At 63.4% G+C, this 15,185-nt stretch overlaps 1 protein-coding gene across 1 annotated transcript in view; it reads right to left on the bottom strand.

Annotated features, from left to right (window-relative positions):
• Positions 1–15,185, bottom strand: part of ABR (ABR activator of RhoGEF and GTPase) — a 95,203-nt gene that overhangs the window by 66,548 nt on the left and 13,470 nt on the right. The window lies entirely within an intron of this gene.

Below are 15,185 nucleotides of genomic sequence, written 5' to 3'. Positions count from 1 at the left end.
GGGCCCTGCCACACTGGAGCTAGGAGGCCAGAGGGGAATGGCTCCACGTCCCGGCCCCAGTGGCAAGGAGAACGGGCCCCAAGGAATGATCTGGAGGGAACATGGGGTGCGTGGGGAGAGCGGAGCCGAGGGGCTCGACAGGCCCTGGGACATCGCCATCTTCGTAGTCACGGGAGCCAACAGCAGCCACGGCAGCTAAGAGACGCATTTCTTTCCTCTCCTCTCCTTTCCGGGGCATGTCAGTGCCAGCCCCCTCCTGCCCTGGGCCGAGAGGCCCGAGACTGCAGCCGGGCACAGCCAGAAGGCGTACAGCGGGTAACCAGCCCCCCCAGCCGGGGCACGGTAGGTGCAGCCCTGACACTCTCCAGGACAGGGAAGTGGCACAGACAGCCCTGGATGTGGCATGGACACTGCTGCCTCCGGGCCTCACGCTGTCCTCACCGAGGGGCACCCTGCACCCTGCACTCACTGACGAGCCCATCTGTAGCTGACGGGGTCCAAGCATTTTAGTGCTTTGGACGTGGTTTGTGTTAGAGGCACCTTCTGAAATGAGACCCCCCCCCGCCGCCTCCGAGCGCTGGGCCCCCAGCCCCCTCGAGGCACGGTTCTGCCCGCTGGGCTGTGCGCCGACCAGGAGGGCCCTGCCGCACAAGGTGCCGGATCAGCCTGGCACACACAGCCTCAGTTTGCCAGACGCAGCATGCAGGGAGTTGGGGAGGGCCCAGGCACTTGACGGGCACCCCCCCCAGCCTGGGGCCTGGCACAGCTCCTGCGTCTGCTCCAGAAAGAAGCCTGGGTGGGGGACACCAAGCCCAGTGGCCCAGGGTCACGGGAATGGCAGCACAGAGCCAGCAATGCTCTGGGACACGGACCCCCCCCCCCCCCCCGACAGCAACAAGCCAGGGGCACGCTCTGAATGGGAGCCCTGCAGAGGTCGCTGGGCATATGCTAACCCGTGGCCCGGAGCTCCCCCAGCTGGCTGCTCCCTCCAGTCAGGGGCTGCTCGAAGCAGCCTTGCCAGCAGCTCTCCTATCCTTCCCCTCACCCCATGAACCCACTGCACAAACTCCGGCCCAAGCAGGACAGCCCCGAGCAGGTCGCCTACACTAGGGGAATGGGGACAGGACGCCTGGGTTCCATTCCCAGCTCTCCCACTGACTTGCTGGGTGCCCGTGGCCAAGTCACTGCCTGGCTCCGTGCCTCAGTTTCCCTCCTGTACAACAGGGATGATACGTTCCCGCCCCACATAAAGCACTGAGAGCTCCACAGACTGACAGCCCCGGAGGGGTGCTCCTACCGCAAGGGACACAGACCGCTCCCTCCCACCCCGCACCGGCAGCCCTAGGAGAAAGGCTCCTTCTCCGAAGCCTGTCGGCCCCAGCAGCAGAACAAGACCCCGCCGAAGCCTCGAGAGCGAGACGGGAGTCCACAGACGCCAGTGCCCGTCCCCACATGCACCACACCTTGCACTAGGGCAGAGGCACCAGAAGAGGAGCTGCCATCGGGCGGACACTATATCCCCTTGGGCCAGCTCCACTCCCTGGGCTCGGGAGAGAGCAGTGCCTGACGCCTCACCACGGAGCGGGCTCCCCGGGCCCCACCCAGGGCCATGCCAGCTCCATGTCCAAGCACAGCTTCCGCTCCACCAGACATGTCCCACTCCGGGCACCGAGCAGCCAGCCCACCTGGGCCATCCCCCGAGCCAGGACGCAGAGATGCCAGACCCACTGCTCTGCGCTCCAGCCCTGTCAGCCCCAGTTCTGCTATCCAGAGCTCGGACAGGAAGGAGTTAAACGTCCACCCGGCTCTGCTTGTAGCCCAAGGAAATGTGAACTGCCTGAGCCATCAACCCCAATGTGTCAGCAGGCCAGCCAAGCGTGCAACCCGGAGACTGCCCTGGTGCAGCTCGTGCGGGCGCGTCTGCCTGGCTGTCCCCGAGGCACGGGACTGGCAGCGATCCCACACCCAGCCATCCCGCGGGGAGAGCGCTCCCCCCACTATCCCAGCCGTGGCTGGACCCGGTCATGCCCACAGCGGGAGCCAGGCGCTGGGGCAGAGGGTTACACACCAGGGTCTGGCTTGGAGGGGCGGGGAGCCGCTCAGACCGAAGTGCCAGTGCCATGTGGAGTTACAGCGCCCGCACTGCAGGCACCAGCCCCACGCCGTGGGCAGGCCTTCCCCAGGCCCATCTCAGGGCACAGCCTGTCACCCCCGCACACCTCCCCAGGCCACGGTTCTGCCCCAGCAGACCCGGCTCACGCTCGCCTCACGTGCTCAGAGACAGCAGCGTGGTGCACCAAACACAGCCAGCGGGCCTCTCGGCAATGGCTCATCCAAAGGCACAGGGCGTGGGCTACGCACCCTTGACGGGCACCAGGAGTGGCACAGTCCGGGAGGAGCCTGTGCCCCAGCCCAAGCTGCCAGCCACCAAGCAGGACCCGAGGCGGGCAGCGTAGCTTTTCAGAGAGCTTTGGCAGTGCAGGGGCTGCAAGGCAGAGGGCCCTTCCCCACGCCCAGGCAATCTCCCCGGTGCCCTGCTATTGCTCACTGGCCAGCCAGCACCTGACTGGGCTGGCTCGGGAGGAGCTGGAGCAGCGGCACAAGCAGCCCCCCATACCCTCCCCGGCACCCGATTCCCATCTGCCATCATTGCCCGGTGTAGCCTGGGTCCTCGCAGCCCCAGAGCCGCTAGCCTCCCCTGGTGCTCTCTGCGCAGTCCTGGGCACGTGGCCAGAGAGCAGGGCCCCGGCCAGCCCTCCCTGTGTGCCCTTGCCTGGGCGTATCTCCCCAAATCACCTCCCTGCCATCACAGGCCTCCCTCCTGTGGCTAAAGCTGGCCGGCGGCTGGCCATGGGGGTAGGGCTGGTGGCTCGCTGCAATACACAGGAGGAACTAGGAGGAACTGGCTGGTGCCCTCTGGCCTTTAGCTCTATGCCCCTGGCATCTCCCGTCCCCAAGTCTGAGCACCTGCCCCCGGGGGTTACGCTCTAGCCGAGAGCACCCAGACATTGGGCTGTGCCGCGCCAAGGCCCATGCGTTTGGGGGGACCTGTGCATTCCCAGAGAGCCCTGGGGTCAGGTCAGTCCCCCGTCCCCGTCTCTCGCTGTGTGCCATCCTGCCTGCTCCTCGCCCAGGCTAACCAAGGGCTGCCCCGCCCCCCCGTTCCACCCACAGCCAGCTGGGGGAGGCCTCATGTCTGGGCTGTTCAGCCCCCTGCCCCCGCAGCACTCACCGGGCCAATGGCAGTGGCGGGGCGGGGGGGAGCAGTGCCCTGGGCCCAGGGAAAGGAGGCTGGTGACTACGCTAGGGGAAAGCCATCATGGCGGGGAGCCCGGAGCCGCTAGCAGGATCGACACAGCCCCGGCACCGCTCTGCATCCCCACGAGGGGCCCAGGCTGCCCCCCCGGGCTGGCAGGTTGGATCAGCACCAGAGCCCCCGCTGGGGCTCATTGCCAAGCCGAGCAGTGAGTCACCAGGCGGTGAATCACCAGCACAAGGTGCAGGCCGGGATGACGCGCAGAGAGCTGCAATTATCCATGCCTCACACCAGGCTCTGTACGGATCTGAGCAGCTCCCCGCACGCAGCCAGTGCCCCTCCGCACACACAGCGTAACAGAGTCCGGAGGGGGGACCACAGGCCTCCATGGCCAGGCAAGCAGAGCTCCCCCCGCTCGCTCACAGGCCAATGCAGGGACCTCAGGCCCCAGTGCAAGGTCCTGTTCCGGATCTGAGCTCCGGCCAGCAGGGTAAGGAGCACCTGCCCTGCTCTCTAGCGCCCCGCTCTGGCCTGCGCACAGACTAGCTGTGGCCAGACCCCCTCCCTCCAGTGCAGGGGCTATGCAGGGGAGCCATTCGCAGAACAAGGAGTCTCCCCGCTCGGAGGCCGACAGGAGCCTAGATTCTGGGGTCAGCGGCACCCGCTTGGCACGAGGCAATGGCCCCCAGCGGACTGGGGGGACCCCAGCTCCATTCCACCCCCCCAGCACTCTCAAGAGCACACAGCATTCCCCTGCCCTTATGCTGCACTGCTGCGCCCCACACCAGAGGTGGCCGCACTTCTCCCTACGTGCCTCATTAAGAACGCTGCCAGCGATGGGCACGAAGCCCTCCAGGGCCCCTGCGGGGCGAAAGCACCATAGAAACAGCCACCGTCATCCTGCTGGGATTCGCTGCGGGGGCGGGAGGAGGGGGTGGATCTTTGAAGAGTCACTGCCACGTGCCAGGCTGCTACGCTCACATCTGCCAAGGCCACACGCCGCCCTGGGCTGCAAACGGCTCCGGCTTTTCTCCGCCGCCTGCAGCGGGATGGGGCCACACGACACCGCAACACCCCGCCTGACCCCATCCAGCCCGGCTCCTCCCCAGCCCCGTGCCGCAGGCTCTGCCCTGCCAGCCGCTGGGCAGTACGGAAGGCTGCAGGGGATCAGGCAGGACAGAGCTTCCCTCTCCCTGAGCCCACTGCCGCTTTAAGGACAGAGCTCCCCCACCCCCGGCAAGTCTGGTAACCGCAGCCTCGGCAGGCTCCCCAGCGAGCGTCACCTTGTGGCCTGATCCCAGAGATGCAGAGCCAAACTGCGGCACAAACCCACGGAGCAAAGGGCCACAGACCCGGCCGCCCACCAGGCTCGGGAAGCCTTCAGCTTAGCTCAGCGAGGAACCACAGCGCGGCCAGGCCCTGCCCAATGGCCAGCGCCAGGGAGCGCCTGAGGGGACGGGCAGAAAACACCAGCCCCCAACCCTCCCCCCGGGGAGGCCGTGGCACCGCAGCCAGCATCACGGACACACCGCGCCAGTCAGAGCAGGGATGGAGGTGCCCCTCTAGCCCAGGGTGGGCGGGCGAGCAGCTCCCCCAGACCGCACCATCGGTTGAGTCGCCTCTGAGCTCCCAGCCCGGCTCGGTCTCTGCTTCCAGCCCCCGTCTCATGGCGCCAGGGAGAACACAGAGGCCTTGCTGCCCACGCCCCACCCGGCCCTGGCTGCCCTCTGGCCTTGGGGGGAGGCCACGAGTCACGCTCTCCACCACCCCCATGCAGCCCTGTCTGCTCCGGCTCACTCACGCCGATAACAGCCAGGCTCTGGCTCCGGCCCCACTGCAGCCAGACCGCACCCAAAGCTCGAGGGGTGGGGATGCACGGAGGGTTCTGCCAGCCCCAGGCCATCCTGACCCATGGTTCTCAGCAATGCCCTGTGGGCATTGCTTTGGGCACACACTGCCCACTATCCTCGGTGCTCAACTGGCCCTCTTCACCGTGGTACCTGGTGTGACGAAGTGGGACTGTTCTTAATGTTTCCTCTGAATAGTGTGGGTGTGCCTCAGTTTCCCCTAGGCAGTTCTTAAGTCTCTAGGTGGTGGGATAAGGGTGTATGATCGTTGCAGAGCCCTAGAGGGCAGGTGTGTGCGGGGGTCTGGACACAGAGAATGGCCAACACCCTGTTTCCTGGCAACTGATGGCCTGGGCCCTTCCCCCCTGCCAGGTGAGAGCTAAAGGGTTAGAGAACAAAGGAATCAGGTGACCTCCTGGCCCAGGAAAGGGACAAAGCCCAGAGGAGGAGGGGCTGGAGGGAGTTTCAGTTTGGGGCTGGCTGGGACATGGAGTGAAGTGCAGACGTGGTTGTCTGGCTCACTGCCCCCCAAAATGGACCCAGCTGAGGGGTCCTGTTCTCTGCACCTACAAGCTCTGTTTTAGACCGTGTTCCTGTCATCTAATAAACCTCTGTTTTACTGGCTGGCTAAGAGTCAGGTCTGACTGCGGAGTTGGGGGGCAGGACCCTCTGACTCCCCCAGGACCCCTCCTGGGTGGACTCGCTGTGGGAAGCACACGGAGGGACAGAGGATGCTGAATGCTCCGAGGTCAGACCCAGGAAGGTGGAAGCCGGGTGAGCTGTGTGTCCTGCAGACAGGCTGCTCACAGAAAGGAGACTTCCCCAGAGTCCTGCCTGGCTTCGTAGGGAGCAGTTCCAGAGCATCGCCCGGGGACACCGTGACACCTGGGTACCTAAGGAAGGGAGCACCACAAGTGGAAATACCCCCCATCCCAGTTCACGGAGCGATCGCCCCATGTGCCAGGGCCCCCAGCCTGCCCTAGAACCAGACACTCCCTTTCCCAGGGGCTCGCGCTCCTCTGCCACGCCCGCCCTGCCAGCAAAGGTCCCCCAGGGAACGGCAGCAGGAACCTTGCCCGTGCCCAGGAGCAGCTGCTGACCTGGCCATTCAGAGGGAACTCCCCGGGCTTTGGAGCAGGCAGCCGCACGATGGGCGTCTGAACCAGGCCCGACCTTGCACTCAGCTTGGCTCTGGCCCAGAACGGGAAAGCCAGGGAGGCAGGCGTCAGGGACTGGATCCCACCGGGGCAGCCAGAGCTGGAGTGATGCAAGGGAACAGCTCTGGCATGAGTATGGGAGGGGGAAGCGGCGGGGGAGGATGGACCAGCCCCTGCCTTGGGACGTGGGGCAAGAGAGGTCAGCTGGGGCACGGGCAGGAGGCACTGCGCTCTCAGCTCCAGCCCCTAACTCCAGAGGTGGCTCCCCACCAGGGCGAGAGACTGCACGAGACCTTCTCCCTGGCCCATGGGGCATCCAGCCTGCTGCTGCCACATCAGCCCCCCGACTATCCTCTCCTGGGGCCCCATCCCTGAGCCCTCCAGGGAGAACACGGCAGCATCCCACTGCACCACGCAGACCCCAGCGGGCCAGAGCACAGGGAAGGCTCCTGCTGCAGGGATAGTGCCAGGCAGGCCCAGCACCTCTGCCCAGCGCTGTCCAGTCAGGTATCTCTGGCACACAGCTGGGCACCACTGACAGAGACAGGACATCGGCCCAGCGGGACCTCGGGTCTGATCCCAGCCGGCAGTGCCTGCTTCAAAGGTTATCACCACCAGACAGGCCTTCGCCGGGCCACCCCACTCCCCCAGGGCAGCTGGGACGGGACAGCACCTCAGTGCCTCTGGGGAAATTCCGCCATTTGCTCCAAAGGGTGGGGAGACCCTTGCTCAGCCTATCCTCCCCGGGGGCAGAGCCAGCCACTAGAGGAGCAGAGACCCCCCTTCTCGGGCGGTGCCCCCGGGAGGGTTCCGGGCCGCCCGGGAACAGCGCCAGAACCAGAGAGCAGCAAAGCCACAGGCTGAGCCCCCGTGCAGAGCTAAAGCCAGCAGTGTGCGTGCACACGCGTGCGGAGGGGCAGGCTACCGTGCGGTGGGGGTGACAGGGCGAGCGTGCCCAGACCTGCTAGCACGGAACTCCAGCCTGTGTTCCAGGGGGCATGCAGACACGCACCAGCCCCCTGCACCATGCAGATCGGGGAGGAGGGCCAGGACAGGATCTCTGCCGTGCATGCAGTGCACACGTCTCCCTGCTCGTAGCAGGAAACCGCTCACTCCCACCTCCTCCACAGAGCAGGCGAGCAGCACGCAAGGACAGCTGGCTCAAGGTGCATCTCACACCCGCCCAGAGGCGGTGAGACACTGAACACACCAACCAGACAGGGAGCTTCTGGCCCGGGCAGCAGGCTGCCGCATGCAGCAGGGCCCCTGTGGTCGCAGAGCCCTGCCAGAGCTGCAATGTCACTTGCGGAGACTTCATCGGGGCGGCTGAGGGGGTGGTTATAATTGCTGCTCCCACCGGTCACATGCAGCCCCATCTCTCTCCCCTCCCCTCCGCCCTCCAACCACGGGCCTCTGCGTCTACCCTTCCACAGCAGGCGCTCTGCAAAGCCGGCAGCGTCACTGGGGTTTCCAGTCACCCCGGGGCAGCTGGTTTACAGGCATTTCTTCCCCCCCACCACACATACACACAGTGCCTGGGGGCTGGGGCAGAAGACCCACTGCAGAAACACACTGACAGGACACTGCAGTCACCCCCTCCAGCAAGGGGGGCAGGGCCCAGCTCCCTGCAGAGGCTGGCTATGCTGCTCTCCTCAGCCAGCAGGGACCCACAGCGAAGTGGGGGAGAGAAACTTCCCACGCCCCGGCCCCCACACCGCTAGGGGAGGGGAGCAGACAATGACGCGGATGTGATCGCTCTGCCTGCAGGACGGGAGCTGGGAGACGTCAGCTCTGCGAGTCACGCCGCACCCCCAGGGGAAGGGACCCCGCTCTGCAGGGAAGGCTGGGCTGGGACTCCAGGCTTCTCCATACGGCCACTGAGGCCAACAGGCAGGCGGCTGCTGCAGCTTGGCTGGCCCCATGGGAGATGGGCTGTCAGGCTGATCACCGAGTAGGGGGCAGGCTCTAGCGTGTTCCCCAGAACCAGGAAGGCAAGAGAGGGAGCCCCACTGGCTGGATCAGGAGATGCCAGGCAGGGAGGAACTCTCAGCTACTGGTTCAACCCCAGCCCCGGGGAGCAAGAGGCTGGTGGCTGTTTAATGACCCTCGTGAAACATATCTGGAGGTTGGCAGGGATGAGCATGGACGTCACGAATGCCACGACATCACGGCCTCGTCCACACGCTCACCAGGGAGGAAACGGGTCAAACGGCCCTCGAGACTGAGCAGCCCTCTACCACGGCAGGCCAGGGCCCGTGGCGTGAGCTCGCCCGTGCTGCCTTCGTCCCACCCCCTAGGCCATGTGTGCCCAGACCTAGCACAACAGGGCACGGAGCGGGATGGGGGCCTGAGGTTAATCACGCTGGATAGAATGGGGACTGCAAGAGTCAGCAGCCGCCGTGCACGTGGGCCACGCCGCTTCTACACCCACCCACGCTGCTGCAGCTACACGCCGGAATCGGGGCCTTGGGCACGTGACTGACCAGGCGTGCATCTCGCTGGCACAAGGGTAGCGCATCGGCGCGCACACTCCCCCAGCCAGGCCCAATACACATTTCCGCAACACACGGCCGCGGCATGCGATCCAGGTGTATTTCTTCCGACCCGCTCCCACCCATAACACCAACCCCACCCGCTACCCCCTTGCAGCTCTTCCTGTTTATCCAGCGCCCGCTGCACCCCGGAGCATTCACACAGAGCTGCAGAGTCACACCCACCCTGTGGTTCCCGGCTTCCCAGGTGAGCAGCTCTCTGCTTTCACACGGCCCCTGGGCTGCACACACAGAGCCCTCCTCTCTGCAGACCCCTCCTGTACGCCGCACGGCCTCCCAGCCCAGCCTGCTCTGCTCTGCGCAGGGTCAGAGACGCTGGAAGGGACCCAGCCAGCACCAGGGCAGGACTGTTCCCTACAGCACATTCCCCAGGGCTCTGCCCAGCCGAGCGTACAAAGCTGCAGGATTTTCATGGGGAGACTATTCCGCGTGCTAATAGCCCCACAACCAGCCCCCTGCCTCCCCCAATCCTGGGCTTGATTCCTTCCCATACGCCCGGGGGCCGTCCAGCCGGCTGGAATGGGTGGGCGAGGGGCAGCTGCCGCCACCCAGCCAGCCTGGGCGAAATGACTCAGCCAAGCACCCCCCCATGCCAGCCTCCCTCAGGGCGGTGGGGTCTCAATCCCCTTTTCTGCCTGGCAGACAGCAGCTCGTTCTCCACGAGGCGGGGCCGTCCTCGTGCGCGGCTGGGGGGCAGGCTCTAGGGGACTCGCAGGGGCTCTGCCCCTCGGCGTGAGGCCAGAGAACAGCTCCAGCAGGGCTTTCCAGGCCGAGGCAGCCGGTTCAGAAGGGGGCAGGGGAGCAGGAGGGAAGGCAGAGCCTGGGGGAGCTGGCAAGCGCTGGGGATTTCAGTCCCTACAAAGCCATTTCGCGCAGCTCAGAGGCGCTGGGGAGTTTCTCGGCAGCTCAGCCAGTTTGTTACTCTCCAGGGCGTACCGTGGTGTAAACCAGGCCTCCTCCCGCCCAACATCCAACCGGTGCAGCCAGGCCAGGGGCAGAGAGGGGCTGCTGGGGGTGGATGAGGGCACCATGGGCCACAGCTCTTTTCTGAGCAGGGGTAAGAGATGCTGTGTTTAAAATGCCGCCGGCTGCCTGCCACCCCCTCCCCAGCCACCCTCTCCAGCTCCATCCCCTCCAGCCCCGTCCCCAAATGCCCCCTCCCCAGCCGCCCCCTCCCCAAATGCCCCCTCCCCAGCCGCCCCCTACACAAGGCTAGTGCAGCTTCAGCCCGCTGGAGGGAGCATACTTTTAGCAACAAATCCTCATGCAGACAGTGCCCAAAGCCCTTCAATACCACAGCCTGGCCCCTATAGCTCTGGGGGTCCCCCCCAGACACAGCCCGGCGCCTGGAACTCTGGGGGTCCCCCCAGACACAGCCTGGCCCCTATAGCTCTGGGGGTCCCCCCCAGACACAGCCCGGTGCCTGGAACTCTGGGGGTCCCCCCCAGACACAGCCTGGCCCCTATAGCTCTGGGGGTCCCCCCCAGACACAGCCTGGCCCCTATAGCTCTGGGGGTCCCCCCCAGACACAGCCCAGGCCCTGGAACTCTGGGCCCCCCAGGACACTGCTGTCCAGTGTGCGTAACTCCGGCGTGTCTGGGAAGCAGGGACCCCTGCAGTCGCTGGCCAGGATCAGCCCGTCTCCCTCACTCCTTGTTTTGCTCAGTGCCCGTTTAGCCGTAGCTGGCCAACCCACACATTGCTATTTCTGTGCTCCTTGTGCAAGTCCTCTCCTCCGGCTGCCATGTGACCTGCCCCGCTCACCCTGCCTCAGCGGAGCCCGGAGCTCAGGGGGACGAGGCTGGAGACTAAATCCCCATCCCTCGGCCCAGAGCACTGAGCTGCCTGTGGCCAGCACCCGCAGGGCTGGTTTGGGATGGGACCAGGCCTGAACCATCCGCAACCCCTCCATTAACACACCCACCGCCAGCCACAAAGGGACTTCTCCCGGGTGAGCCAGCCATGGAGCCGGGGGGGGGCATGGTCTGCACTATGGCAGCCACCCAGAGCAAGAGCCCAGCCAGGCAGGAGATTGCTCCTGTCCCCCACCCAGAGCTGCAGGAAGCCCAGTCTAATGCTCCGCCCTGGGCACAGCATGGCCCAGACCCACGGTCCTGTAGTTACCATGCCTGGGACCCATATGTGGGGCTGTGGCAGATTCCCGGGGGAAGCCACCATGGCGCCGTGGGTTCCTTGGAAGTCTGGAGAAGGGGAAGCACACAAGGGAGATCAGGGTTATCACCTGTAGGTGCCTCCAGCTGCAGCACTGACAGGGGACAGGAGTCTGCCCGCTACCAGCTGGCTACACAGAGCTGCCCTACCGCAGAGCCCAGCGGTCACGGCTTCCACCGCTCCGGGCTCCCACAGCTGCACCGGCACAGGCCTGCCTGACCCAGACCAAGACAGGCTGCGTTCCCTACAGACGTGCTCGGCAGGGACAGAGCACACAGAGATCTACAGGACTCATGCCACTGAACAAAGCCCAGCGCCGGCACACCTCAAAGATGTGAAAGATCCAAAACCAAATACACAGAGAAATCCCTCCTCTCACCACAGAAATGCAGCCACCTCTGGGGCGGGACACAGCAGCTGTTTAGCAGCACCCACCAACTCTGCACAATGGCTTAGGACAGGGGAATATTAAGGAAGCTGATGTGATCACTAGAGCCCGGCTGGGATCTGGTAGCTCCCATCCCCACGCAGACAGAGCTGCTCTCTCCTGACTAGCTGGGGTGGCAGACGCCATGGGGCACAGAGTCTTCTTCCTTCTGTCTCCAGGGGAGGCCAACGAGAGGCCAGCCTCCCCGGGGGAGTTCAGGGAGTGATCAAGCCACATGTTCTGCCCTACCCAGTTCCTGGAGAGGCGGAAAAACTGGCTGGGCTGGTTTGAGGCGCAGCGGGAGCGCAATGCGGGCCTGCGGCAGAAAGCTGCTGCTTGCTGTTGCCGGCTACAAGTTTGTCAACAGCACGAGAACCTCCCAACAGCTAACTGGCTGTCAGGGATCCCAGCTCTCCAGCGTCAACTGCACTCGCCGCCCAGGGCAAAGAGCTGCCAATGGGTGTGCCAGCCCTGCCCCAGCGACGTCCCCAGGGTTTCAGCTCACGGCTGCACGTGGGCCCAGAAGCAGGCAGGGGCTGGCCAGGTCCCCTAGGCATTACCGAGCAGGCAAAGGGCCCGGCTGGACTCATGTGCGCCAGCTTCACCAGCTCAGCAGCCTCCACTGATGCAACTTCCTTCCAGGAAGGGCTCTCGGGAGGCACTAGCCCTCCCTGAGACTGGGGAGCAACCAGGTTACAAGAAACCAGCCAACCGGTCCTCGAGGAATAGTGCCACAGGAACGGGGCACTGCCGGCCACCCAGCGCCCCGGGCTTCCTCCCCAGGTCCCTGCAGCCCGCCCAGCCGTCCGCTCGCCCGCCAGGGTTTCTGTGGGGCGGTCTACCGCGCATAGCTCTGCCCGACAGCTGTCAAGCAGCCAGGGCTGAAAGTGGGCCGGGAGGGGCCGGTACCACGTACCGGTAAGAACCCGCCCCGGCCCATACCCAGCCCACAGTAAACCGCTGCCGCGGCAGTGCTTGAACGTCCCTGCCCCTTTTGCCTCCCCCGTTGGCGGCCCTGCCGGTAGGGTCCGTCCCGGAGGGCCGCCGACACGGCCGGCGAAAGGGCCAGGGACATTAAAGCACGGCCGGAGCACCGCTTTCAGGATGGGCCTTTGCCGCCGTGGTGCTTTAATGTTGCTGCGCACCCCCCCGTCGGCAGGGCCGCAGCAAAGGGCCCTGCAGCGCTTTAACATTCCTGCCCCTTTTGGCCCCCCTGGCCGCCGACGGGCAGGGGAGGCAAAGGGAGCAGCTGCCCGGGGGCAAGCAATTTAAAAGAGCAGCGGCGTCCGGAGCCCCGGGCCCTTTAAATCAACACAGGAGCCCTGGACGGCGCGGGCCAGCCCAGCCCCGCCCCTTCCACCCAAGGCCCCACCCCTTCCAGGGGCCGGAGCTGCCCCACCCCGTACCGGTAAGTGGCCTCAGTTACTTTCACCCCTGCAAGCAGCCCAGAGCGGGAAGGAGAGCCGCATCCCACAAACCGCCCCTGGATCAGCAGAGAAACCAGAGCAGGAGCGAGCCGCGGAGACTCAGCTAGCCCGTGACTCCCGAAGGGGCCCTTGCAGGGCACGGCAGAGGCTCACACACACACACTTGCTGCCCATGCTGTCCCGATCCTGGGGATCCACTGGCTCCAAGCCTCTTCTCCTGTGCTTAACTCCCATGGACATTGCTGCGGGATAGCGGGGTGCCACCAGCCCCCCCCAACCCCCCCATCTAGACTATCCCCATCCTAAAGGGCACGGTGCACAACAGAATGCACCATTAGCCTGTCTGTCTCTCTAAGGCTTTGGCAAGTCATGGCAGCCCCCCCCAGGAAATCCTGTGTGCCGGTGAGCTTCCATCACAGCCTCCCCAAGTCCCAGGCCCCTGGGAAAGACTCTCTAGCGCTTGCACACAGAGGGGCGCCCTTCTTTCCGGGACGGTTCCCCGACCCGGTGGGGAAGCAAAGGCGGGGCAGAACTCGGAGGCAGCTCCGGTTGGGAACGGGGTGACAGCAGCAGACCCAGGGCTCAGCCCCGCACACCAGGACACCGGATTTCCGAAAGGCGCGGTGCTGCATTGATGCAGTCACACACTGGTGCCGCTGGGCAGTGACACTCTAGCCAACAGTTTTAGTTTAGTATCCATTTGTCATGTGATGTTATGATCAATCAATATGTTATGTGTCAGTAGACAGGATACCGGGCTGGATGGACCTTTGGTCTGACCCACTATGGCCATTCTTATGACATATATTCATTGTACGTTCATCAGAGTTGATTTGCAGGTTTATCAAAGCATAAGGTTGATCAGTATTTAGAGGAATTATGTAGTAGGCATGAGCAGGATAAGCTGAAATGCAAGAAACTGTGGGCTGAGGCCTGTAAAACTTTAGCTTAGCTATTTTAGGCCTTGGAGACAAGAAGTGATGGCATAAATTCATGAGGGCCAACGCACTCTAGCACCATCTCGGAGGATGTGAGGATGTCTGTGGGTATAACTGGCACACTGTATTGATCTTTGGGAATTGTGTATGCTGTGATATTTATAACTTTGTTGGTAACTTTAATAAAACTACTGAAAGATCGATACTCTTGTCATTGTGTGTGTTACTCGCCTGTGCTTTCATGTGCTCCTGTGAACTCTAGATCCAGAACAGAGGTGACTCTGTTGAACCAGAGACTGTAGACGCCAGAGCCAAACCCACTGAAGTAGGATTAACATTAAATAGAATAAAAAGCTCGCACGGATCTGTATCCCTGCAATGCTCTCCCGTTCGATAAACCCCCGCGACACTGAAGTGGAAGCCTGGAAGGGGCTGTGAGGAGGAATCTGACAGGCTCAGTGGTTACGGGAAAGGGGGCCAGATAAGTAGCAGGGAGAGAAGAGTGCCCAGGACAGCTGCACGTGGTCACCAGGGGAGATGAGACACCCCCCACTTGGATTTTTCCTACCCCGCTGCCTGAGCAATGGCGGAACTGAAGAAAATAGCAGTACTTCCCCGAGCCCTGCCCACAGGCCAGGTCACAGTGAGAGGCCACAGCAGAGCATCACGAGGCACCATCCATGGAACAATATGCTCATCTCCACACAATGACTGTCCCGCTCCTGTGCTTGGATCAACTAACAAAGCTGGCATTGAGGTCTCGTCAACAGGCTTCTGAGTTAACGATCCCCCCGCCCCCGCAACACACGGGAGCAGTTCACACCTCCCGCAGGGTTGTTTCCAGTGGGCTGCAGGCTCAGATGAAGATTTCCTACCCAGCCCTAAGATCTGGAGACTACTGACTGAAAGGAGGGTTCAGAGACAGCAGCCACGAGGGACAGCCCTATGGTTGCCAAATTACTGCAAGCCAGCCGCATGTAAATTGTGGTTGGTTACTACAGGGGTACTGGAAGATATGAGTTACCAGTAGTGATCCGTTGCTTAAGTTTGGGGGAGGGAAACAATAGGAAAATACACTGATACTTTGCAATCTTGACTAGTTTGTTAAATGAAGGGTGGGAGTTCTTGCTTTTCGGATACGAGTCTCAGATTTAACTTGCCCATGTAAAGAAACCCCCAAAACTGAACACAAAGATTAGGAACCGATTCCCATTGCCTGCTTTCAATAAGAATAGTTAGCAAGTCTTAGAACAACAGAAAACTTGGCATCTACAGCGACCCCTAACAGCCCAGCATCCACCTTTGCCTCCCACATTGCGATGTCCTGAGGATTTCTGGCACTCTGTTAAACTCAGAACCCTGTGTGTTTAAACTCCACGAGAGCCACCAGGCACTGCTGCTCCCTGATT

The sequence above is a fragment of the Chelonia mydas genome, chromosome 17 (assembly GCF_015237465.2).
Source record: "Chelonia mydas isolate rCheMyd1 chromosome 17, rCheMyd1.pri.v2, whole genome shotgun sequence".
Classification (NCBI taxonomy): Eukaryota; Metazoa; Chordata; order Testudines; family Cheloniidae; genus Chelonia; species Chelonia mydas.
Note: the sequence above shows the minus strand (reverse complement) of the source record. Positions and strands in the feature narration are given on the sequence as shown.